At 50.2% G+C, this 25615-nt stretch overlaps 1 protein-coding gene across 29 annotated transcripts in view; it reads right to left on the bottom strand.

Annotated features, from left to right (window-relative positions):
* LOC119445208 (polyhomeotic-proximal chromatin protein-like) overlaps nt 1-25615 on the bottom strand; it is a 199065-nt gene that overhangs the window by 166543 nt on the left and 6907 nt on the right. The window contains exons 2-3 of one of the 29 annotated variants that reach the window (XM_049664270.1): nt 11960-12097; nt 5274-5410 (exon numbers count right to left, since the gene is read on the bottom strand). The exons of 27 other annotated variants lie outside the window; for them this stretch is intronic. The gene's annotated coding sequence lies outside the window, so the exon portion shown is untranslated. The remainder of the gene's footprint in view (nt 1-5273; nt 5411-11959; nt 12098-25615) is intronic. One more of the 29 variants, XM_049664269.1, reaches the window with a different exon arrangement.

The following is a 25615-nucleotide window of genomic DNA, read 5'->3' as shown; positions in this document are numbered from 1 at the left end:
ACTTGATGTGATTCACCGCCCCTACCGACGTCCGCGAGCTCAACTAAAGACCACGACGAGAGAAAACAGGTTGCGTCAAAATGAGAAACCTCCCCACATTAAGCTCGTCCCTCTCACTAGACGCGTGCTTTCTTTCAGTGCAGCGCGAGAGAGGGTGGCCTCTGATAGAGCACGGACAGGAGGAGCTCAGCCCGCCGCATCTGGCGCACGATCAGCCGTATATACACATATATTATATAGTATAGCCGGCAAACTGGCAATAGCGAGAGAGAGAGAGAGAGAGTGAAACGGCGACGCAGCAGCCAAAGCCGCGCGTTTTACGGCTCATAAAGTATGCAGGCCGACCGTTCAGACATTCCAGCCGCCTTCGGCCAACAACAGCATGCAGGGAGCACCAGATCCCCGGGCGCCTGGTATACGCGTACACTATACGTTGTCGAGCTGGAGAAAAAAAAAAAAAAAAGTACAGGCTGCGCCACCGCCCTTCGCACTTGCCTCCGGGCCGCCTGCGGAAATTTCTCGCTTTCCACGGTTCTCGCCTTCTTTTTCTTCTTTATTTTATTGTTATTATTTCCGGCACAGCGCAACGAAGCGCACAGAACAAAGGCGCGGATCCGACAGCAGCGAGGGAAGGCGGGGTCTGTCTAGAACTCCATCGTAAGGTTGGTTCTAGAGGATTTCTATATACCGTATACGGCATGGTCTAGGCACACGACCATCCCTAAACACGTGCGGTGCAGCGTTCAACGGCGTTTGGAAACGGCAGTAGGAAGGACGCCGAGACGCCACTGTATACCGACGAAAACCGTGCGTTTTATGTGGGCCCCCAAACGTGGTCCGAGGCCTTCACGATGGGAGATGAGCGCGCGCATGCCCCCCCCCCCCCCCCCCCCGCACGCACACACACAGACACCCTCCGCTTGCCCGCGTGCTCTGAACTCGTTCCGCCGGAGTATCCTTCTTGCTGAATGAGTGGACAGACTTGCTTTCCAGCAGATGGCCAAGCACTGTGCGCTCGCAAAACGAACTGTAAACCCGCTTTAAGTCAGCGGCTAAAGACGGGGAACAGCAGTTACCCTGAAGTATGCGAATTCATGTTAAAGCGCACACGACAAGAGTAGTCGTTATCGCAAAACTTCTCGTAAGCAAGTGGCAGTGTTTTCTCGACAGCTATCGTTCGCGTGCTCTAGCCTCTCATAATAGTGACCATCGCACAGAGATGCGCTCGGCACTTTGACAGAAGCCTACTGAAATACCGGACCCACGTTCTAGAATACACCTTCCCTGTCGAGCTATCTACAAGTAAGAGTACTACTAGGTTTAGAATCATGTTTCACTAGTTCCGACAACCGTCAGCCAGGGAGGAGACAGGGCAAGCTCGTGTTCTGTCTCCTCCCTGTCAATTGTCGTGTTTTATGGCGCTAACGAAGCATGGACCCAGATTCACGAGACCTTTAAACAGGAAATACATGATACACGATTCCTCGTGCTATCTGACTTGCAACCAGCCGCACTAACAACCACATTCGAACAAGTTTTAAACAGGTCCCAACAAGCTGCAACTATCGGAGTCGTATACATACCGCGCGTCTCCTCCTTTACAAGCGCGGATGAGGAGATGCGACATCGGTCACGTTCGGGTACGCGGTCCAAGGGGTTTGAACGAATCTTACGGCTAATCGCAAGCGAGCGAAACCGGTCGAAGGAATGCGGAGATCATCTGAAGGCGGGGATTGATGGTTGCCGGAAGGCGCGAAGCGTGTACGACGCAGCAAAAGTCGAAAACACGCCAGAGGTCATCGAAAGACGGCCACAAGACATCAGAATGCGGAGGCATGGTACGTTGGCTATCGCCTCCTTATTTGATCGCGCACGAGTGCAGTGAAGTCAAAGTTCTCCTTTACTACCTGCTACGCAAAACACGTAGGCCCTGGCATGGGGCAGAGCGAACTTATGCGTATCACAACATCTGGCTGCCCGTAGGAAAAAAAAAAAAAGAACGCATAACCGGAAAATACAGGCAATGTAGTAAAACACCACACTTGCTAACGAATCTGAAACGCAAACGCGGCGCACCCTTCTCTTCTGGCAAACTATTCCCGGAGAGTGTCCTCGTTCTAAATAAAGGTTTGACTGTTCTGAAGATCCGCTACGCAGAATGCTCGACCGAAAAGGGCAAAAACAAGCACGCGGTGCGCGCTCGCAGCGAGGCATTATCTTAACGTTAGCTACGCTCACACTCGAGACCATAACCACGCAGCAATCTCAGCTTGCTTCCATTACCGCAGCGGCACTCATCAGAGCGTCGCGACCTTCTCGCGCCCAGTGCGCTTCCGGCAGTCAAATTAACACCCTGTACGTGCCAGACGGTTCTTTTCACTCGTTATTTTCGCTCGACGCTCGAGACCCATCGCCTTCGCTTCTCCGCAGCTTCTCTCGGTGCTCTCGGTACCCAGCTGCGGAGCCGGAAGCGTGACGGCCGAAGCGCCTCCCAGGCACTGCCACACACGGACAAAAGCCCGCGCGAAGCGGCCAGAAGACTAATGCGAAACGGCCGTTGATTTTGCGGCGAGCGCTCAGGAGGGTCCCCGGGGGTGCTTCCGCTGGCGCACGGTAGACACACCGGCTATATACGCTGAAACGGCGATTGCATCCACCGAGCGCGAAAGACAAATATGATCGGGGCGGCGCAGCTCGACGGCCAGCAAAAGCAAAAGACAACAACCCCGCGAGAAGCCCGAATTCTACTCGCGACCGCGTAATACACATCCGTCCGCAAGACAACCCGCCGTTTTTTTTACCTGCGGTTAGCGAGGCCCACGCGGACGTTGAGAAAGTGGTCAACCGCAGCCGCAATAGCAGCGCTTCGAGAGCGGATAGTGCATGGCGTGCGTTCAAACCAGCGAATGACGATGAAAACGAACACAGACACACACAAAAAATAATAATAAAGTAAACAGAGAGAGAGAGAGAGAGCGTGAGAGAAGTGTTCGTAATGAATAGCTCCCATCGCTACTGGCCCTCACAGTGCGTGACCAGTGCAGAACGGACAACGGGGGATAGCCGGGTCTTCAGGGAAATCTGCTGCCCGAACGCGGGTTTGGTCGGGAATTTCACTGAAAGAGGGACCGAATAAATGGCGAATAGAAGGTGCACTGGACTGTGTGTGTGTGCGTACGGAGGAAGGTGGGTGTGTAAGCGCGGCAGAGTGGTTTGGGAGCCGGCAGGGCTTCAGAATTTGAAGCGACGCGCCGCGCTTTACGGCGATGGCGACCCACCGACCCAGCAACGACCGTAGATCGGCTGCCGCGGCGCGGAGGCGGCACATCGCTCGTACGAGCGAACCCGCACCACAGCCCCGCACGCCGGCGCCGGGCAGTGCTGCAACCGGGCAGAAAAACATTCCTCCTCGGCCTCCTCACTCTCGCCCTCTCTTACTCCTCCTCTCCACAACGGCGTGCAGGGAGCGTCTGTGGCAATGACCCCCTCTCCCCGCGAGCAAGCTGGGCCACGTGAGTGGAAAGAACATTGGAGAGAGAGAGAGAGATGGAAAGGGCGAGAAAGCACGCAGCCAAAGCACCGCTCGAAAAGGTTTCGATAATAGCGTCGGCTGAGGATGAGGACTAGGTGGAAAGGGGGAAAGACAAAAGGGAGAGGAGGGCGCGCAGCGGAGGAAAAAGACATCAAACAACGCCGCGCACGGCCGTGCGGAGGGGGAAGCGTAGTAACCACAATAGCCAAAGACGAAAAATAAAACACGAACAGAGGGAGCCACAAAAAGGCAAAATAAAACGGAAAGGACGGAACAGAAAGCGTAGGCGAGGAGGCGAGGCTTTCGGAGCATGCGCAGACCGAGGGGGACCGGCATTTCCTAGAGGGGCGGGCGAACCGGAGATTGGAAAGAAGGGAAGGAGGAGGCTTCTCCGGCTGGGCTGGCTGGCGAGGCTGGCCTGGCGTGCTGCCCGGCTCGCAGCGTTCAGCAGCCGGGCACCCCGCTGAGTTTTTCTGCCTCGAACCTGCCTGCCTGTCGCTAGGAGACACGCCGAGTCCGCCGACATGCGTGCGAGCGCAGCGCACCGGCTGGCTGACTCTCCACGGCCTCGGCAGAAAGGCCGGCCCCTCGAAAAAAGAAGGTCCCGCGAAGAATTGCTTACTGAACCCCCGAAGCATGCCGAAGACGCGACGCGGCCGACCTTTTTTGCCTCGCAAAGGTTGCTCGGACTCGTCTCTGGACGACGACCTGACTTTTTGGCAGAAGGTCAGCACTGCCAGGATTATCTATCGTCCGCTGCAAGCGAATGCCATGCGGCTGGCAAAGGCAAAATGCTAACGGGCATCGGGGCAGTAGTGTATCTTTTTTTGATGCGACGTGCAAGCGCGGACGTTTGCGTGTGCAGCTCTCTAATCACGACAGAAGTCACGCCGTGGGCCCCTAGCACACACCTCACGGGACTTCCAAATGAATCTTCGAAGTGGTGTATACAGTACATCCGTATGACGACCAGCAAACAGCATAGACACATAGTAACACACCACATTGTTCGGACGAGATCCGTAGCTGTGTCACAGCCTCTGCTTCTCTCTCTTTCTCCCCCCACCCCCCTCCTTTTACCGCGCGCATGGTACTTTTGGTTTAACCGAAGTGACTTCAGATAGCATGCTGCTTTCATGCGTCATTGTTAACGTGTTGACAAATGTCTGCGCCATGCATGCACGTCAAAATATTTTTCCACGATATGTGTTTTATATCTTCGTGATTCGCGAACTCGGCGAGAGCTTCGCGTACGGAACTAACTAGATGACACTGCCCGCGGCATAGTTCAAATGCCCGCTAAACTGCAACGCTGAATTCCGCGGGGCCAATGTTTTGCGTTTACCACCTTCTTTTAACTTTATTATCGTGCTATTACTTTAAGCAATGTAGCATCACTACAATACAACGTCCTGCCAATATAGCCTACTTGCGCAACTTCCTGCAGAAGTGCGTTTCAATATTTTTATTTATTTAGAAATAAAGTTGCCTCCTGCTTTTGTACACTACTAATACAACGTACATACAATGAACATATCACGTGCAAAGGAAGTTCCTTCAAAAAACGATCAGGTAGCAATTTCCGCTAAGAAGCATGTAGGTTATTCTAAATTTGAGTAGCAAATGACAACAAAGAAAACTTCAAACTATCTGAGTGAGATATTAAAGGAACAATATTCCGCGTCAGATGGGCATGTTCACCGTCTCTTTAACATGGATTTGTTTGTTTATCTATTCGTACCTACAGCAACTCAGTACTGTAAGGACTCTTCGTTGGTTATATTGTCAGCCGCTAGTATCACACGCGCTTTGTCACACGGAGCATTTGGTGACACAAACTGCAAATCTCCCCAGCGAATGTGCAACCCTTCAGGAATACTAAAAAGAAAACAAAAACGGTATTGCGTAAAAAAAGAAACGAAAGACGTCGCGCAACCGACGGCGCGGGAAGTATTATACAAGTGCTGCTATATATACGGGGTGATCATCTTTGTTTTATGCAATTTTCAAAAATCGCCTGTTGCAGATCTAATAACAAGTTTTCAGAGGCAGAAATTACTTGCACAAAGAAACGGAATGCATATGCAAATAGTTAGCAAAATTTCACAAATTAACTTGTTAATTAATTACTTTACGGCACGTATTGCAATTTACGAATTCTAGCCGGTGAGTTTGTTAGGCGTATCGACTTAGAATGAATTACTGGAATTTAGAGATATGCGCCATCAAACTCGCCATAAAAATGCACTGTTGGTCTACTTACTTTTTTAAATAAAACGCTCTTTCACGCATTGAAGCACAAAAGTAAATAGAACGCCCATCTATTTCTTCTCACACTTTGGGAAACACTATCTTGAAAGTGGTGCCATCCTGGAAATTCATCTCAAGTGGGTGCGTGCATGCAGACTCACCAGCTACGATTCGCAAATTGCAATATGTGCCGTAAAGCAATTAAGTAGTTCACTCTGTTAATTAGTTAAATGTGTGTTTTAATTTTTCGTGCTAGTAATAATGTCCGCCTCTTCAAATTCATCCAGCTCAAGGACAAGAATTGTGCCATCTGCAACAGGCGATTTTTTTTTTAATTACGTAAAACTAAAAAAAAAATGCCAGTATATTTAGGCCAACGTAAATTAGCATCTTGTTCCTACGAACTGTACGACTCACTCATATGTCTTACCTCTATAAATTTAGAAACCACCCGTTGTTTCGATTTATAATTGCGAGTGCGATTCGATGAAGTAAAAAAAATAATAATAATAACTGCATATGTTGCAATGAAATCATCCTAAACACGAGCCATATTTACGAAATATCTTGAAGTTATAGTATATGTTGATAAGAGACTATGTCATCCAATTGCATTTTCAGGCCCATAATTAGCGAACGCAGCCAGCCACTGCCAAAGAGCGCTTACAAACGAATAGCTTTACGAATTTGGCCTCTCGTTTTAGCCAGCATAACTACAATTCTCTGTTCGCGCTTTAATGAGTGGGCCCGTATTCACAGTGCTTTTCCTTCGCAAGCGCCCTTGGTCCGACTCCTTGCTCATCCGCTTTGCCTATTGATATGTTCAGAATCAGGACTGACTAGAATGTTATCTTATAGAAACAATACCAGCGTAACCGTCTTTTTTCTTCTCTTTTTTATCACGAAACCCGTTTTTTAAAAGCGGAAGTTCGCTTGTCGATTGCTGCAGCTGCCACCAATTCAGAATGACACTTATTTGCTTTGCTGAGAAATTCACAGAGAGCTCGTATATAGTCACAAAGAGCTCTCACGTAAGGATTGTTCGTAAGCATAATTGCAGCCAATCCTGACGCCGGTCATAATACTAGGGAAAGTTACGTGCCAGCCAATGGCAAATGAAGTAAATCAAAGTAACTGCGATAAAGCCGCATGGCTAGCCACCAAACAGATTTTAATCAGCGCTCAGACTGCACTGTAGCAGGCGACAGGCACCCATCCGTGCGCCGCGCACTTACGTGATAAGGCTGATATGACGTCAATCCGATAACCACACGGGGCGCGTCGCGAGATGTCGCAATGCTATTTGCGTTTAAAATACACGAGTAAACGCGTGTTCTAAGTGCAACAGCACGCAGCAAACACTACGCATGTGAAGCAGCAAGCATCGATACCACACCGCCAGGCCGAGTCTGGGTTCAGCGTCGCTTTCGGCGACCTGTAATAGCGACGTTTTTGCCAGTTTCTGCACAGAAAACATTATTTTAGCGAGTTGTTTTACACGCACCAATTTGCATTTTGCACACAATTTCTTTCACAGAGAGCCTTCTCTAAATAGCTGCACTATCGATACAAATGTATATATATATCACGAGGTTAGCGTTTTATAACTAGCCGACACAGTTCTATACTTCAATTTTGTATAGGGCACAGATGAGATCAGTTCACGCCAAAGCGACGCGGCATTCTTGATTGTGTTCGTATGTCCGGTGATCGCTTCAAGCATGTTACGTTTCGCAAGTGATCTTGGAAACGAGGGCTTAGCCTCTTACATAAATGCTATAGCATATGGTTAACGAGTTCCGATACATACTAACTAAACCAGACGAGCTATTATGCGAAAGTATCCTTGCTGACAGTGGCGCTACACTGTCTTCACCGGCACAGAAAGCAAGACATCTATCAAGTATATACACGCTTATGAAACAAACGAACCGAAAGCTAGGCGAATCAGCGCTGGTGACATGTTAAGCGTTTCGAGGGGGAGCAAACGGAGCTAATTGTTATCGTTGTAGAGCCGTGTTTATCACGAGGGCTTTCCCATGCCCTACCTTATTGCGCCTTCGTTTTACTCCCATTGTCAACGCCTCCTATAGATAGCAGGCCTGTGCACTCTGCTTTATGACGTCATGCTACTAGGACTGAAATTTCCATTGCCGAGCCCGGTGTGACGAAAGCGGTGACGTCCACATCACCGCGGCTTACTCGAGAGCGTCTTCATTAGATTCCATGGCAGTATTTCATGGCGATCGAGGGTGTTTCTACAATTCTATGGAGAGCGTATTTCAGTTTACAGCGGCTGCTTGACGCGGGTACGAAAATGCAGGCAACTAAGAGCTCACGCGCCGTACGCTGAGCCAGGATATTGCATGGTTTCTAAAACCTCACGCTTCAAGAGAGAATTAGGCCCGTATCCGCGAAGCTTTCTTACGCAAAAAATTGTTCGTAAGAGCGAATTTCAGCCAGTCTTGACGCTGGACATATTATTAGCAAAGGCGGCGAGCCAATTGCACAGAGGACTTACGTACGAAAAGCTTTGTGAATTTCGGCCCTGCATCGTGATAACAACCGCGGTCAGAAATAAACTACCACCGCTTCACTAGCGAAGAGAATGGGGGCGGACAGTTAAGCGCTCCAACCCTGGCACGATTCTCGTTCCCTTCTTTCACCTCGCTGTACGCCAGCAAGTACACCGTATATCACAAGGGGGTGACAACCTGTAACTTGCAGCCCACCCCATTTCAAACCATCTCGAAGCGTCAGCTGCCGAGAAGACGTGACCAGTCGGCAACAGCGCAGTCAGCATCGGAGTGTGTGTACCTGGAAATGACCGTATACTCGAGTCTGCTGAGGTCGGGAAAAGGTCAACTACACGCGAAACGGCAGCTCGCAGCATGCGCAAGCTACGTAGCTATACAGCTCCAGAACAAACTGCCCCCGTACCAACATAGCTCGGGCGGTGGTCCGGGCGCTCCAACCGAGCCCCCCGGACCGTTTTTTAATCGCTCAATCTCGCTCACTTCGCCTCGACTCTGCCGACAGACACGAACTGCGAGCAAGGCCGAAATGGGGGACCGTCTCTGGGAACGATCAAATGAGAGCTCCTGTAAGGAGTTGAGGTGGGGGGAGGACAAAGGAGGGGGGGGGGGGAAGGAGGAAGCCAAAAATCTCAGCATTTAAAAACTTCCGCGGTGCACGTTCATAAAGGACCATTAGGAAAACGCCGCAGATGAACGGCTCCGCGACTGTACTGCTCGACAGGAGCGGAGGACGGCGGGGTGTGCGAGATGAACGCCCGCTCATTGGCCGTTCGTTAAAACCGCGTTCTCGCGTTTTCGCCGCCTCATTGCGTCGCCGCACCATTGCCGAATAACGAAATGACAGCAGGGAGCGGAAGAAGAGAAAAAGGAACACAAATGGCGAAGAACCACTCGTTTTCCTGCTGCCTAAACGGGCCAACACTCGAATCCGTCCTAGCTCTCTCCCCCTCCTGTTACGTTCCCTTAAATTGGCAGTTCAAAAGAGGACCGCGAGCAAAAAAATGAGAGCCTGCAGAGCTTTTACGTGGTGCGTACACCGAGGGAGGCCTGCTTGCGCGCCCTCCTCCAAACACAAAGGGCATCTCTGCCTCTCTCTTTTCCTTCGGCCTCGTCTGGTAGCAGTTCCACGAGTGTCTGCTTTAATTTTCTTTTTCTTTCCTTCTCGCCGTCCGCTCTCTTCTTTTCCATCTCCTCCAGTTATCTCCAGAGTTTTACACAGCGCCCGGCACTGGTCCGCTCTTTTACTTAATCGCGCTCTCTATTTAGTTATTTCTTTCCTTTCTCTTTCTTTACAGCCTTTTTTTTTACGGCGTCTTTCGTCGCCGCTCATTCCCTCTTCATTCTTTTTCACGCAGCGCGCGCGCGCTTTTCCCCAAATGCCAACGACGAATTAACGGAGCACTTTTCGCCCCGGAACACACACACACGTACGAACGAACAACCTACGGGGCTTCTCGAAAGCCCCTCATTCCACCCTCTCCCCGTCCGTCCTCCCATTTCTCGTACAAACGCCCGAACGCACCGATTTCCACTGGTCCCTTTAGCTGGCGCCTAATAAATACACAAGGAAAAAAAAAAAAGGAATAAGAAAAAGCACCCCTTCTTTTCTTTTTCACTCCGTTTTAGGCGTACAGCGAGTTTTCCTGCCAAAGTTTGCCCGTCGTTCAACTCACGCAAGGCTCCTCATCGCTCGCTGCTTCATCTCCTCAAGAAAGGGGAAGGGGGAGGGGGGGGGGGGGTGCAGGAGGTACTGCGCTAGTGCAGTGGTTGGTGCACGGTGCACATAGCCAAGTGAGCACAGTGCTACCTCTAACGCCCCCCCCCCCCCCCCCCCTCCATTCCACTCCCCCTTATCCCGTCCGCTTCCTCTGCATTATCTCACCATATATTCGTTCTTTTTCGTTTCGCGAGTCTAAAGGAAATTCCGCGAGAGCCCCTAACGACAGCCGTGCACGTTCTGGAGGAACGAGTGAGCGCGAGACAGAAAAAGATTACCGAGGATTGGATGAGGCGCCAGGCTGCGCGAGACGTGCGTGTCATTAGAGCGGGCTCGCGCGTGCACGCACGAGCAGCAGTAACAGCAGCAGCAGCAGCAGTTGACGAGCGAGCGAGCCTTCGTCGTTTTGGCGCTCGCGAGGCGAGGAAGGCTTTAACTTGCGCCGTCAGTGCGAGCCGGCATGACGAGCATTTCGCGTCCCGAAACGCAGGCGCGAATCCGGGATGCGCTTATCACGTGCTCGTGGTATCCCTTCTCCCGTTTTGCATACGAAGACGTGTAAGAAGACGAAGAAATCGTTCAACGGGAAGCTGCCAGGAATTCTCAAGGTTCGAGCTGGAAAGTCCCGAGGAATTCGGTGCCTATAGTAGCGCTGGTAGGTGCAGCCCTTGGCGAACAGGCGCCACGTTCTGGGTGTGGTTGAGGCAGCTCTCACAACAAGGGTATAGCATGGCGAGTTTGGTAATTCAGTTGCAGAACGAGCCCAGCACGGAAGACAGAGACACGTTCGTGTTTTACTTTGCGACACACGCGACGTTCTCGCGCGTTAGGCACGAGCCGGTTGAGTGGCTTCTCACAGTTGGAACGAAATGATATCTGTTGACACTGGCACCCCTCATCGATCTAGCACGTGGGTCTCAATTTGCGATTCAACCTTCTGCTACTCGATTGTTATTAGCAGCAGTCTGAATACCTATGAAAGTAAGAGGGGCAACTGATTTAGCCTATAGGTGACCAAACCGAGCAACCGTCCAGACAAACGTCAGTCAGCAGGAAATCAACTTTCAACCCTTCGGGAACGAGACGGGCCCGATTTTACGTCAGCCATCCCGGCCTCTCCCACACGGGAACGCCCGCCGGGTGTTAATGGCGTTCCTAAACCATTTACATTGTAAAACTCTCCGGAGCAGTGCCTGCTACACGTATCCTTAGTCACCCTCTGTGGAGGAGTAGTTGCTACGGCGTTGCGCCGCTTAGCCCGAGGCCGCGGTATCGAATCCCGGCCGCGGTGGCCGCAATTAGGTGGGGGCGAAATGCAAAAGCGTTCGTGCATTGGGTGTCCCGTTATGCACGTTAAGAACCTCAGGTGGTCGAAATTAATACGAAGCCCTCCACTACGGCGTGCCTCGTAATCATATCGTGGTTTTGGCACGTAAAACACCACCATTTAATTAAATTTTAATTTACGTTGCGTTAGTAAGAACGTAGTGTTGGACTAGTGGGTTTGTCAACGCCTTGTGACTGCCTCGGTCTCCTTGTTTGACCTTCGTGTTCTCTGATGCAGTTTGCAGCGTCTCCTTATCGACTACGTGTTTTTACAGAGCGATACTCGAGAATCCAAAAACTAGCTTAGCCCTCGATTTCCCAAACGCTACACTCGTCTGACATGACACTGTTTCAAGTGGCCCGCGATACCACCAGGTTGCATGACAACATCCTTTTTGACTCGCTGCTCGTCCAGAGGAGAGAGTACAAGAAAGCTTATTAAAGACAAGACAATACCACTGGGTTTTCTGATAGGTACTTTACAGAGCACATCACTATGCCAGGAATGCTGAAAGCATGGCGATATATCGACTCAGTGTCAAGCGAATCACCTAGGAATATAACGCAAAGAAACATCTCAAAAAACGCTTATCGTACATCCTCTTTAGTCGTACGCTGATGCGTCAGGTGGACTGCGCTGAAGGCTGTTGCTTGCTTCGTCATCCACACGTTCATTCGCTTTGCTTACGTCACAGCTGTGCAGTCCAAGCTCCCATCCAGACTGCCATCTGGCTCCTATTAATTAAAGACAACGGAGGTCACACACGCGCAGAGACAGTGAGACAGAAGGAGGGGGGGGGGGGGGGGTTAAACGAGCGCGAAAACCAGCAACACATCGCACGTAAATTCTCAAGGGGGAGGGGGAGAAGTGGAAGCACTACCAAGACTCGCCTTGCCTGCTGCGAGTCGGAAGTACGGCATGCGACGCGGAAGGTAACAACGAGGCATAGCTCCCGCGGGTGTCGCCATCTTCCCTCGGAGGGGGGTCTTGCAGCTCTACGTTTCCCCAGCGTCCCATAACAAGCGGCGCCTCGCGGGCCATTCCCTCCTCCCTGCCTATAGGAGGATCCCTTTAGTTCCCGCGTGCTCGAAACCCTCTCCCCACCTCCTCCGCAGTGTCGGTTCTGCACGGAGCCTTTGCGCTCCTCTCCAATCCGTATACGGCGAAGCGAAGCTGGCGTTTCGAGTCTTGCATGCGGACGAGCACGCACGCAGTACTCACGGTGCACTATGGCGTTGCCCACGCGTGTACGTCTAGGCGCATACGTTGACAGTCTTTACCATTGACAGTCCCCCCCCCCCCCCCCCCTCTACTACTCCCTCTCTCGGTCACTGCCAAGCCTTTCCTTCCACTCCTTCCTGGCCGCGGAACAGTAGAGGTGTTCGCGTAAAGTTCCGATACCCGCGGCCTCTTCCCATTTCCTCAACAATAGATACTACTGCCGAGGGCGGAAATTCGCAAGATTTGCACGCCTCACCTAGGCACGAGGGGAGAAAGGGGAAGGGGGATGGGGAAGGTAAGGTAGGTTACTACGGGTTGAAACCGCTAGGGAGACAGGACATGTGATTCAATGTTTAGGTATGACCGGCAAAATTGTCGAGAGTACTGGCCCTTTTCGTTACTTAGTCCTTGGAAAAAGAAAAGACCGCTCCCTGACGTGCTCAGCCGAACGGCGACAGTAAAGCCCATAAAAAGTGTTTTATTATTTTTTTTGTCAAAGTTTTGGGCGACAGAAACACGGCCGCATTGCGCGTCACACGAGAGCTCAACACTTGAGTCCCACGTATACCTAGCCAGCCTGTGCGGTCGCTAGTCCTGATGTTCTATGCCGAATTAAGGGCACGGACAGGACACGTGTGTAGTAGTAGCTAGCAGTAGTAGTAGTAGTAGTAGTAGTAGTAGTAGTAGTAGTAGTAGTAGTAGTAGTAGTAGTAGTAGTAGTAGTAATTGTTAGTTTATTTTAATAAACTGGGTATACATGATGGAAGAAAAGGAAGAAGGGAAGAAAAAATTGCTACTGAGCGCAGTCTGTTCACACCTGAATCACGGTCAGCAGTGGAGGGGACGAGGGGGGAGAAGGACAGGGTAAATGAGACCTGTCTACATATGTATAATTGGGCACGGACAGAATGGACAACGCGTGTCCTGTTGTCCTCTCTTCACTCGTTCGTGTTTTACTGCGACAAATATACATGTATATTTTGCTACTCAACCAGAAATAAACTACACCGGCGTTTCCATTTTTAATCAAGCGGAACCGGCGTCTGCCTCGAGCTCTGCGACAGGCCGCTTGAAGCAAACTGCACGTTCTATAACGAAATCAGACCCTGGATTTTACTGAAACTTGGATTTGACTAGATGCACAGCATATGGGAACACACAAATAATAATTTGAGAATCCCCGGAGAGGCTTTTTACCCTCCATGGATTCCATAGACTCGAATAGGCTCATTCATGATGATGACAGTAGCTTAGAAAAAATATACAGTCACTCTACGGTGTACGTACTGCCATAATCCGCCTCTCCGTCACTACTGCCGCTTTGAATACTTATTATTCAATACGGCGGCCACCGAAAAAGATGCGGAAGTCGGATGTCTCGGCGGAAAATTGCGAACAATATGAACAAACAGCGTCTTCACACGCTAGATTGTGTTGGCACCGATTTGCGACGAAACTCACGCTATAGCGTTGCGTTTAACCGTATACAGCGCTATTTACAAGTCCCTTTCAGCACGTGACCGCAGCGGGGACGACCGCGTCTCTCTTGCCTCCACGAAAGCTTTCGACATTGTCTACTACACAGACGCGCATATTGGTGAGACGACGTAGCGCTTCGCAGCCGCAGGCGCGCGATCTTCCCTATTTTTTTTTCCCCGCTCATTTTCGCCTGTTACACAAAAAAGAACGGAAGCTCGAACGGAAGCTCCTCTCGCGCGAGCAAGCAGCGCGCTCGTTCCCGGCACGCGTTCTCTCCGCCGAGGCCGCCGCGCTTCGGCTCGGCCGTCGCTGCCACGGCCACAGCGGCGGGAGCTCCCATCGATTGCGCCGCTCACGCCCTCCCCTTCCTTCCTCCCCCTCACTCTACGTTGCTTATATACATTCGTCGACGAAGAGGCCTTTTAATATTAAAGGCAGCAGCAGCAGCAGCATCAGTCCAAAGAGGAACGCCGATTCAAACGAAACAAAATGAAATAGCTCGCGACGAAGAAATGGCCGCGCGCGTACTCCCCTTCTACCTCCCGAAGAGCTTTCTACAACGCGCAGTCCGACTGGTCTGCCTTTCCCCTTTGCTGCAGCAGGCCGTGCGCCCCCGGCGATCTCTTTTCTGAGAGCTTCGTGCCTGGGCGTCCGTGGACGGAGACGACGACAAAGAAAAAAGAAAAAAAATGAAAAGAAAGAAAAAACAAGCACGAAGGGAAAACGTGCAGCTCAGGCGGCAAACTCGAGGGACGTGTTGAACGCACTTGGAAGAACCGTCGCGTGCACAGCATTGCACAGAGCGGATTGGGGGGGGGGGGGGGGGGGGGGTATGCGAGAAGACAGAAGTACTACTGAAGTAGTCAGAAGGAACACGCTCCGTTGGTGAGAAGCCGCGGTCTTGCTATTGCGCTAGCGCCCCGAACAGTGAGACTGGGCGCGTCGGCGATCACTTTGTGTAAGCGAAGCCGTTCGACTGCAGCGGCATGGATACGCTCGCTCGTCAGGACTGTCGAGGCACTATTTGAGCACTCTGAATATCTATGCTTGACTTGTTTCTACTTTCTTTATAAGTTTACTGTTTGTTTGACGATTTCCATCACCCATCTAAAGTAGCAAGCCCTGCATGTCGCAGGGCTGTAATCTTCAGTTTTCATTAAACATCGCCCTCTGCGTCTCAGTACAATATATCCATGCGTGCACTTCGCGAAACAAGAGCGGCTTGAAAAAATGCGCTACGAAACAAACAATAAAACTAATAAACACCTCAGTGAAATCTCTAATCGTGGCGCTGACATCGCCCATTATTGGATATGGGAGCAATACTGGCGACGTCAAACGATTATGCAAAGTTACTGCTACGGGCAAGAGAGGAGTTCTCCAGACAGATGAAGAAATGACGCCGCCGAATTTCAGGAATATTCAACGTTGCGTCGCGTAAAAGTAGGGCAATTACAGTTTTTGCGCAAGCATACGCATCATCGCAAGTAGAACGCTCATTGAACATTTTACCAACTCCTTCGGCGTTTGAGAGGTGCTCGTCCGTTAAAGCGCGCACGAATGTTCCCCACGTTGCTATTGACGAAGCCACCTTATAGCGAATATTATAGCTTACTTTAAAGCCATGATTACGGCGAGAATCGTATTCGGTATAATACTGGCGCGCAAATGCTCCACTAAGGCATGGCAAACGCCTGTCTACATTCCCAAATTAAGGCTCGTGGCCCATACTGAGCTCAGCAACAGCACAAAGTGCCAAGTTGGTGACGATCACTGACAAATACACAGCTGTCTAGCTCACAAAGTAACTTGCCTAGATGCCACACTTCATTGTGTTCGCTCATTTACGTGACGTCACGGCAAAGGCGAATTTCATTCAATATCGGCGTCCCTCGTGAACTATCGTTTTTGAGCATGGAGCCACGGACGGTACGGGCCATGCAGTGCGGTTTTGTTGACGAAGCTTGTATTGAATTCCTTGGTTACCGGTTTTGAAGAATGCAAGTGCTGCCGACGAAAAAAAAAAAAAAAGAAATTATTCCGATAGTAGACGAAAAATTCCCGGCGACATCACTAACACTTGTGCTGCTCTGGAGAAGAGCTGCTCCTTTGGCGCCTGCACGGACTAAATTTTCAAGTTTTAATATTACCATCTTGCGTTGCGATATTTTGCGAAAATGCTGCGCACGCGTCGTCAATCACTGCCACGAAGGCTCAACACAGCCACAGTCCTTACACAGCGGAGGTCGTTCGCAACTTCTCGTCGCAATGACCCTTGGGATATGCGTTCTTGACAGCACCGATGAACGAAGCCGGCCGTCGTTGCCACTGTCACCAGGCTTAATGCTTTCGTCAAGGTAATGGCCATTCGAAACACGTCGCGCCTCTATTCGATTCTGCCACTACGCTACTCTGCTCGTAGCACCACCTCAACCGGGGACCATTTTCAGTTACACGAAAGAAGACGGTGCCTGGGAGTTGGCGTGGTGGGGAAGTGGGAAGAGAGGTGGGGGGGGGTGAAACCCTTTTGGCCCGGTATGCCGATGTGAGAGACCAGCTAGCGACGAGCAGAGAAAGGAACAGGCTCTGTGTGAAAGGAGCACCAAGCCCACACCCCCTCCTGCCTTCCACGGTGTCTCCGGGACGCGCACGCACTAAAAGCCTTCACCGAAGTAGCCGAGGCGATCACAGGCGGACAGGTCGTAGGTGCGCATACGTGTATCCACCCTCGGACCAGGCGATGTTATTTATGGCTTTTAACCCCTCCAGCCTAGGACCCCTACTCCTTTGTTTGCCCCCCTCCCGAAAAGAGAGAGAGATAGAGGAGAAAGAAAAAGGTGCCTCTGCAGCGCTTTTCTTGGGAGGCTGCACTACAGAGAAACCCCTTTTCGGCTCCCATGGCTGGCTTCTCTGTTTCTTCACCTTTCGATCTGTTCTGAAGCTCGCCCTCGGTGTTCCGAGCAGTGCGCTCAACTGCGAGCTTTTTGCACGTTCGCCAGCAATCGGGTGTGTTCACGTGCGCTTATAGGCGACAAAATCCAGGGAGAAAGAAAAGAAAGGCATGTGGCTAAGACTCGAGTCAAAAAATTTTTTTTCTTTTTTTTTTCTTGACTTACATTGTGCTTCACAAGCAGCGCGTGAAACGCCAATTATGCGTTACGAATTGGTGAGCACAAAAAAGTTGCGCTGAACTTCGTCGCCAGTTAAGTTGGCGCTGTTGCGCGCGCATTTGACGGCGGTAATCAACGAGGGTTTCGAAAATTGACGCACGCGTGATCGGTGGCAAGCGTGCGAGCCGGTGTTCCACCGCAATCGGTTGCCGAGGGCGCAGCTGGTGTCGGTGATAGGCGGCGAGGGCTCCCTGCCTCGCGCCTGGCTGTCGCTGTACGGACTCGGAACTCCGATACGACAAGAAATAAGAGCAAGAGTGCATCGACTTGAAAGCAATGCACAAGGTTTGCCCGTCGGGAATGTGCGATATCACATTTTCACAGAACGTTAATTAAGGTCATTAGTTGGGCTTATTGATAAACGCGCAGATGCGATGGCAACGTGAAATATATAAGCCCTGTCCCCCAACTTCCTTTCAACCAACCCCGAGTAGGTATTTCGCGCTATTCTTAAAACATATTAAGGCGATTTTTGTACTCAAAGATACGTCCCGCGATCTATATGCGGAAGAAAGCTCTCGTACTAAGCTGACCAGCAGCTCCTTCGATTCGTAAACAAGGAGAACCTACATGAAGGAATGAAGTAAGCATTGAAGATTTTAATGGTTGATGCTTGCGTCTCTTTCATACAGCGCCCTGCTTCGCCGAATTATTCTGCGTAAATACTGTCTTACCACACTGGGCCATTATGTTATATCAAGGGAAGCGGAAAAACCGTGTGAAAAGCTGCTCAATTGGATAGATGCGAGAAACTAACCATTGGTGTTGCATTGGCCGCTGCCACCGGACGTCATGTGTACAGTTGGGAACGAGAAGTATACGCTAGTTGATAGCAAGATCAAAGAGCTTTTGACATGCAGCATATTTCAGTACAGAGGGCACCAGACCATACGGGAAACCTTTCTGGGGAGCAAAACAAAAAAAAAAAAAACAATGCAGCAAATGCAATATTTACGGTCTACGACTACAGAAGCAAAATTTCGCGTATAACTACCTTTGTATAGCTGACGGCTAATACGCCTGATGTGGTGGGCGAGCCCGCAGTAAGAAACGGTAAGCGAGTTTTTTTTCCGACAGCGCAGTGGAGGGGACTGAGTATGTGGAGCGAAGGAACGATTGTGAACAGCAAGAAGAGAAAGAAATAAAACAGGTGCGTTGCAACTGTGGTTTTGAGATTTCTTGGGATTGCGTCGCCTTCCGAAAATGTTTCTCGCTGCCAAAAACGGTGGAGTTGCGACAAATCTCGGTATCGAATGCAGAGAATACGATGCGAGAGTAACCGCATAGAAGGAAACTGAAGCCGGTGGGTGAATCACACAGCAAGACGTGCGGTTCAAAGTACAGAAGGGAGGCGAAGAGGAAATGGCACCGCGCGCTGTACTTCGTCGCTATCGCGGGCAAGCTCGACGCTGTATGCGAGAGAAATGTATGACGCAAGGCTCCGGTGACGCGAACATTGCACGCACCGATACATGCAGACGGCTGTCTCCAGAAAAACGAATGCTGACCAGTTCTCAGCCTTCTTTTAGACGTTGTCGACGGAGTTGCTTATCGCATGCCTTATCACAAGGGAAAAAAGTTTTGTAGCAATTATGATTTCTCTCTCTCCCCCTTTAATCATACAAAACCTCTCTCCTCGCTCGACGTTCGTCAGAACTACGTGCCTGTAACTCGTGGACATTAAAATTAGTAAAAACCAAGCGTACATGCATGGCAAATAGGAGCATAAGTGAAGGAATAGCACGATTTTTTTTTTTTTTAGTTTGTCCTGAGCACACATCTTTGCGGCATATATGCGCACTTTATTTACGATGATTTACCTTCAGACGTAGCACGAAAATAAGCAGCAATGGAACAGCTCAGACAGACAAGCAATTAACACGCTTGTTTTTAGACATGCAGTGACTTTATCAGTGGCTTTGCTGTTGCCGATTACACCTGCTTCGGGAACTTGTATGAATATGAATCTCTTGTGAGATCGGCAGTATTGCTAAATAAAATAAGGTTGCTCGAAGGAAGTTTTTGATAAAATTCGACGCAAAAATTGTGAGATCGTCGAACGAGTCCAACTTCGTAAAACATACGAAGAATTCTAAAGCGTTTGACAGGAATGAAATTACGCCACTGCAGTGCGCCGTGCTTAACTTCTGAAGCCTCGATGGAGGCGAAATGCAAGAAACGCCCGTGTGCTTGCGTTGTAGTGCACGTTAATCTTTAGAACCCCAGGTGGTCGAAATTCATCCGGAGCCCTCTACTACGGCATGCCTCATAATCAGAACTGGTTTTGGCACGTAAAACCTCAGAAAGAAGAAAAATTTCTGAATCCACGTGCTTTCCTAAGACATGGTTCCGTCGAATAAGGCGCTATATAGCGAGTCAGGAGTGCCGGCAAACCATGACCGATATAACGTAACGATTCATTTCGCTCAATTCTATTCTTTCCTTATCATCCAACGCTCACGACTGGCCGGTATTGGTGATAAAGTGGGCGGCCGCGCGCTGCAACCACTTACTAAGGCCTTAACCATTGACGAAGCGCGAAAAGAGAACAAAGAAACTGGAATAGAACCGCTATACATTATACCGACCCACATGCTCGACGCTGCCAGCGAACAACTCGTTAGCAACAGCAGCGATCACATCGCCGCTCACACTCAGGTCCGGCTCGATTACAGAAAGTAGTCGTTGCCGTGATTGCCTTCTTGTGTATAGCTAGCTATAAATGGGTGCTTGCGGCTTATCTCCTAATGAACGAGACGTACAACGCACGGAGCGAGCGCCGAAGCCGTGTACACGGTCACACGCGTTTCGCGTACGCACGCACGCGACTGCAAGAGCACGCATGAGAAAGATGCATGCAATATGATGGCGCACGAGCGCTTACACTCGCTTTGTCCCAATCAGTGCATAGTGAGACTTCGACGAGCGGCCCCGCGCTTGCTTGCACGCCGAATGTGCAGATACACATACAGATATACCGCCAAACCCGGATAAAGCGAGGTATTCTTTATATCGAACACGCGAAACTTGCTGACCGAAACACGTGTCAAGTAATTACCTCCCTCATAATGAAATGGACAATGAATCTATCGTACTCGGGGTGTCTGCTGCTGCCGCCTCGTAGGACGCCGGCATACTGTGCCGATATTTATAGGGAAGTCGAGTGGAGCAGGTATCAACAATCTCGTGCATCGAGAAAGCCATACCTAGTGACACTGAGAAACATTATACCCTTACAAAAATTGTAGTAGAAAGTCTATTAAATTGCCTGTGCTTTATATTTTATAAATCACAGGCAATTTCATTAATATGCCTTCTTCACGTAGTCTTGTTATCAATAAATCGATGAGTTCTCAATATACAGGCTTTTTTTCTGCGCTGTAAAGCCGTGTATAACGACCTCGTGACAAAATCTTATTTCGCGTCGGTATAGCCGAGCTTGGGTATATCGAATTACCCGATATATCGAACTATTTCCGGCACGTAACTGGGTTCGACAATAAGCTTCGTGACACTGCAAAGCATGCAACTGTTGCAACCAGTTGCGTTTTGGGGCAGTTAGGTCATGTGCGGAATTTGAATATCCGCTTTCCTCTGCTGCATTAAGCGATCACCGACAGAAGATAGTTGACGCAGTTCCATATATACTCAAGAACGTACGTAACAGCGCCGAGGGCGTGTGTGCCGCTATAACAGTGAGCATCTTGCTCCCGATTTCAAGGCGGATTGCCTTGTTATATATGTTAAAGCAAGACTGTCTTAGTCAAGTCAAGACTGGTCTAAAAGAAAGTCGCCCCACCCCGCCAAACGCGACATGGAGGCGAGCTACGAAATAGGCGTATACAGAGGTCAACACACTTCTCTAGGACACGCGAACCACGTTCTCGGGACTGTGCTGGTGATACCTGAAGATGCCATGTGGCACAAAATCGGCTGTGTGTGAGGTTGCGTGACTACATTTACAGTTTCCATTGACTTCTCTCGATCATGGTGGTCCGCTTAAGCTTTGGTCGCTGCTTTGGTCCTCAGAAGAGTGTTCAAGACATGTGTGCTGACCTTCGTACAGCGTATATCCGCACACTGTGACACGTTCGACGCAAACTGAGAATCACAATGTCGACCCTCTGCATGCACTTCGGCGGTATATATACAGCAGCATGCAACGCGTTCAGGTTAAAACACGCCGCATATAATGAATGCAGCGCTGGTGAGGAAGCTTACGTATAAGGCGCCATTATGCGCTCGCGGGAATGTGCTCGTGGGGCCGATGCAGCCAAGCATGACTCGTGACATGACGTTAGTAATTATACTGACCATACGATAATATGACTACATTCACACAACCCTTGCAGTAGATGTGCTTTCAAACACCGAATATATTTCTTTTTTTTTTTTTGGGGGGGGGGGGGGGGTCGAATATGCATGCGCTTGATTGTCGACGTAAATAAACGTCCAAGTTTGCATTTCAGGAGCTCGAAGCGTCGCTGCCGTAATAATTAAGTTTTCCGTGTCTTCAAAACTTCTGGGCCCGTAGTAACAAACAAACAAACAATCCAAAAAAGCTCTTACGCTATGGCGTTGTTCTTACGAACCGGCCAATCCTGACGCTGGAGACGAAGTACTGCAGTGAGACGAAGATAAAGACGAAGTGGCGCCGATTACTAGTGGATCGCCATCTTAGTCGCGATTAGACTGACGCTGAAAATATATCTCGTATATATAGCTTTGCACCTGAGTTACGCGTAACAATGCTGTTAGTCAAGCCGACCGGCCAATGGTAAGGAGCAATTACAAACGAAAAAGCTTTGTGGATTCGTCGCCTGTTGACTGCATACGCGATCGTCGTTTTCATTTAAATTCGTCACGGCGGATTTTTAGCGGGATATTTAGACGATCGAGCGAATTTTGAACGCGATTTTGGTGGTCTTCTTGCAAAAAGAAGGAAAAAATTAAAGAAACAGTCGCGCTGCTGCTTTTGCAGCAACACGGCGACGTGAGGCGGCGCATTACCAAGTGTGTAGCAGGCTTCCGCCTTCATGTGTTACAGGAGTGCAACATGCTGCCGAACGTTTTGTTGTTGTTGTTGTTGAAACAGAGTTATGGAAGATGGGCCGTGGTATATAGCGCAATCATGTCGTATCAGCTGGATTATTGAAAGCTGTGGACATTATACCTGCATGATAAATCACAGCGTGATTTTGAATGACGAGGATTCACAATCCCGCCGTATTCACTTCACGGCACATGTAACAATTACGGAATTGAAACGGGGTAGTATCCGCGGTAATATCAATTTAGCCGAAGTCCTTGGCATAGCAGCAGTTTCGAGGAATACGTTCTCGAAATCTATGGCGAGATGAACTGATGTCCCAGTTAACGCTGATCAACAACCTGCAATAATCCAGTGTAGTAACTTTAGTGCAAATGTGTCTCGCTCTCGGTTTCCAAGCGCTGTAGCGCGAGGTGACCGACTGGCCTTATTCACTCTAGGGGCGGCACATTATTCTTTGCCCACGCCATTTGTGCGTTGTACCACTACGAGAAGAGCACTTTAGTACAGAGAAAGGTAACCAACCTAGGCAGCAATTTTTGGCCCGTCATAGAATGCATGACCAACATGTCCCATCACGCGATGTTCGAAGGTTGTCATGCAATCATCGGAGGACTCGCGGTTTACGTTGGATTCTTGTTTGAAAGCGCCCACGACCCAACAAGCATCGTAGCCGTGATTTCCGCACCTCGCCGCTCCTCTCTCTCTCTCTCTCGACGGAGAGTAATGACCGCAGAACGTGAGCATCACGCAAAATGAAGCGCGCACGTTCCAAGCTCGCCCGCAGCATACATACCGACCTATACCCTGCACTGCTCGTTCTCTGCGCACACGCGGTTTGAGCAAAAGAGTACGCCGGGCCAGCTGGCCCCTAATTGGCACTGACGCATTTCCCGCGCCGCCACTTCCAATTTTCGCCGGCAACCGTCACACACAGCCGCTTGCCGAGCGACCGGCGAGCGTTCGGAAGGTAAACTGCATCGGCTGTCGTTGAGACGACGTTTCGAATCCAATTCCGCATATTTTCTCTCTCTCTCATCCTCTCTCTCTCTCGGTGGGTCAACCTGACGGGATCAAGGTGGCGCCGCGCAGGCTGTGCAGCTTCTGCTGGACAAAATGACCACGCGGAGGACCACCGCGCCACCACGAAATTACACTGCTCAATCGGTGTCAACCCGTGTCTGCTCATCGGTTTGATGATTCCGAGGGGATATAGGCAACCTGCCCCCGAGTGGCACAGACACGACAATGAGGTCGCCGACGAGCGCAGCGACGAATCGCGCAGCGCAAGTGACCACCAGTGTGACCGCGCGACTGAGAGTTGCAGCGGCTTGACCGGGGCCTGGCCAACGAACGCGCCTCCACGGGCGTGCATGCGATGCGGCGTCTTCAAAGAAAGAAAGGAGGCCAGCCTGCTGTCGCTACCGTGGGACATGGCGGCCAGCATAGCTGCTGCTGATGCGAACAGCATTATACACGCCGGTGGCGGTGATGAATGTCCTCGCCCGTCAAGGAGGATTGTGTGTGCGTCGCGCGGCCGTGTGCGGGCAGGCCGAGAGTTGTATACAATGTATTAAACGTGTGCACTTGTTCGCGGCATGGCCCCGATGCTGTCATGCACCTACGAGTAGCGAGTGGATCGCCTTAGCCTGCGACCTGGGCGAGAGCAGAAGGGAATCCCTGCGAGTCGCATATAGGCGCGAAGACCCCGTCGGGAAACGTTTGCGCGGCATCGTCGTTCTGCGCGTGCTCTTTCTCCCGCCAATTCGGCGCCATTGCAGGGGCAAAACATCTACAATTTAAATCTACGCTTACATTGCATGTTCAGTCATGCTGTGTGTGTACACTATACGTTGCTGCAATAGCAATGCGGCCACTATTACCGTGGAAAAAGGCTTGGTGATTCAGAAAAAGAGTCAAAAACGAAGAAAGGCTAGAGGCGACACCGCCTTGAAGTTCCTGCTCCAGCTCGCCAGTGGCGTTACGTATATTTCACAGCGTCTACTCAAGTCTATGTTTAATTGTACACCGACAAAGAAGGGACTACGTTGCATTCACTCAAGGATCAACCCGGCAAGTTCCGAGGAGCTTTTCCTGTGCTCAAAACAGCCCCAATACGAGAAAACAATTACAAGTCCTTAGTATTTCAAGAAAAGTGTAACGGCATTAAACTGCGAGTTTGTAGGCACGGTTTCCATGTCCCAAATTCCCCAATGTATTCACGAATTTTCGAAAAGTAGACAAGATATTTGCTGGAAAAATTGTTAGTTTCGCACGAAGGCGAAGAAGCATGGAAAGTGATAGTATAAAGCTTAGCGTACACGCCGAAAGCGCCTCGAAACACTGACGTGCTGAGGAACTTACGAGCGGTGTTGCGCACACCTCGATAGTGCGCGAAAGGAGACCGAAGGAAAACCGTCGGCGTTCTTTTTTTGAGCGTCCAAAGAAAGCACCGCATAAATTTAGCTTGGCGTTTGCTATCTGTTCCACTCTGACAAGTGTGTGCACGTATCACGGTGTGGTATATGCGCACAGCTGCTCAGCGGGAACACTCCAATGTTTGTGCGCACAACGCTTACGCCAGCAGTGGAAGCCACCACGGAGGAGAGTACGATTCAATGGAGCGTGACTGTGCACTTGGCTTCATCGCTGTTGGAGTCAAACGCATTGCGCATCTGTGGAAACCTTCCAAAGTGCCTCCACGCGTTGCAGGCATGTGCCGTCGATGGCAGGACAGCACGGCGACGGCGCAAATGCGGTTCGAGCGTCCGCATAATTACCATTGCAATTAAAAGGCGAGCGTTTAGGTCACCGCAGAAAGCCGTACTAGTATTCACTGCGGATGTTTCAGGTGCACGTTAGGACGACGACTTGCGACATTATTAAATTTTGATACCACCCAGGACGAAAACGCTGTGTATCTTATGCTATAGTGTCGGTGTGTAAAACGGGACGGTTTACGCAAAGTCCAAATATACGAGCGTATGCCTTCAGGTATTACCGTCAATGCACGGTATTGGTTTTAAATGTAGCCAAACGGTGAGGCGCAAGAAAATTAACGCAGCAGACTATGGAAGGTTTTGGCGCAGTGTAGCCAAACCTGACATTCCTGCAAATTAAAGAAACTATACAGAATGTAAAGCGTTCGTCCAAGCGCGTTTGGCCTCGCACGAGCGAGCAAACTCGACGAAGTCGCGCGCAGAGAGAAAGAAGCCCATTAGCAACATATTCACGGCACATTTTATTTGATTAGGGCAGCGTGGATGCGTCCACGGCCATCGGCAACATATCGGCAGAACCTCGTCTGACACGGTGCTACGATTAACGTTTTT

This window comes from Dermacentor silvarum, chromosome 3 (assembly GCF_013339745.2).
Source record: "Dermacentor silvarum isolate Dsil-2018 chromosome 3, BIME_Dsil_1.4, whole genome shotgun sequence".
NCBI lineage: Eukaryota > Metazoa > Arthropoda > Arachnida > Ixodida > Ixodidae > Dermacentor > Dermacentor silvarum.
Note: the sequence above shows the minus strand (reverse complement) of the source record. Positions and strands in the feature narration are given on the sequence as shown.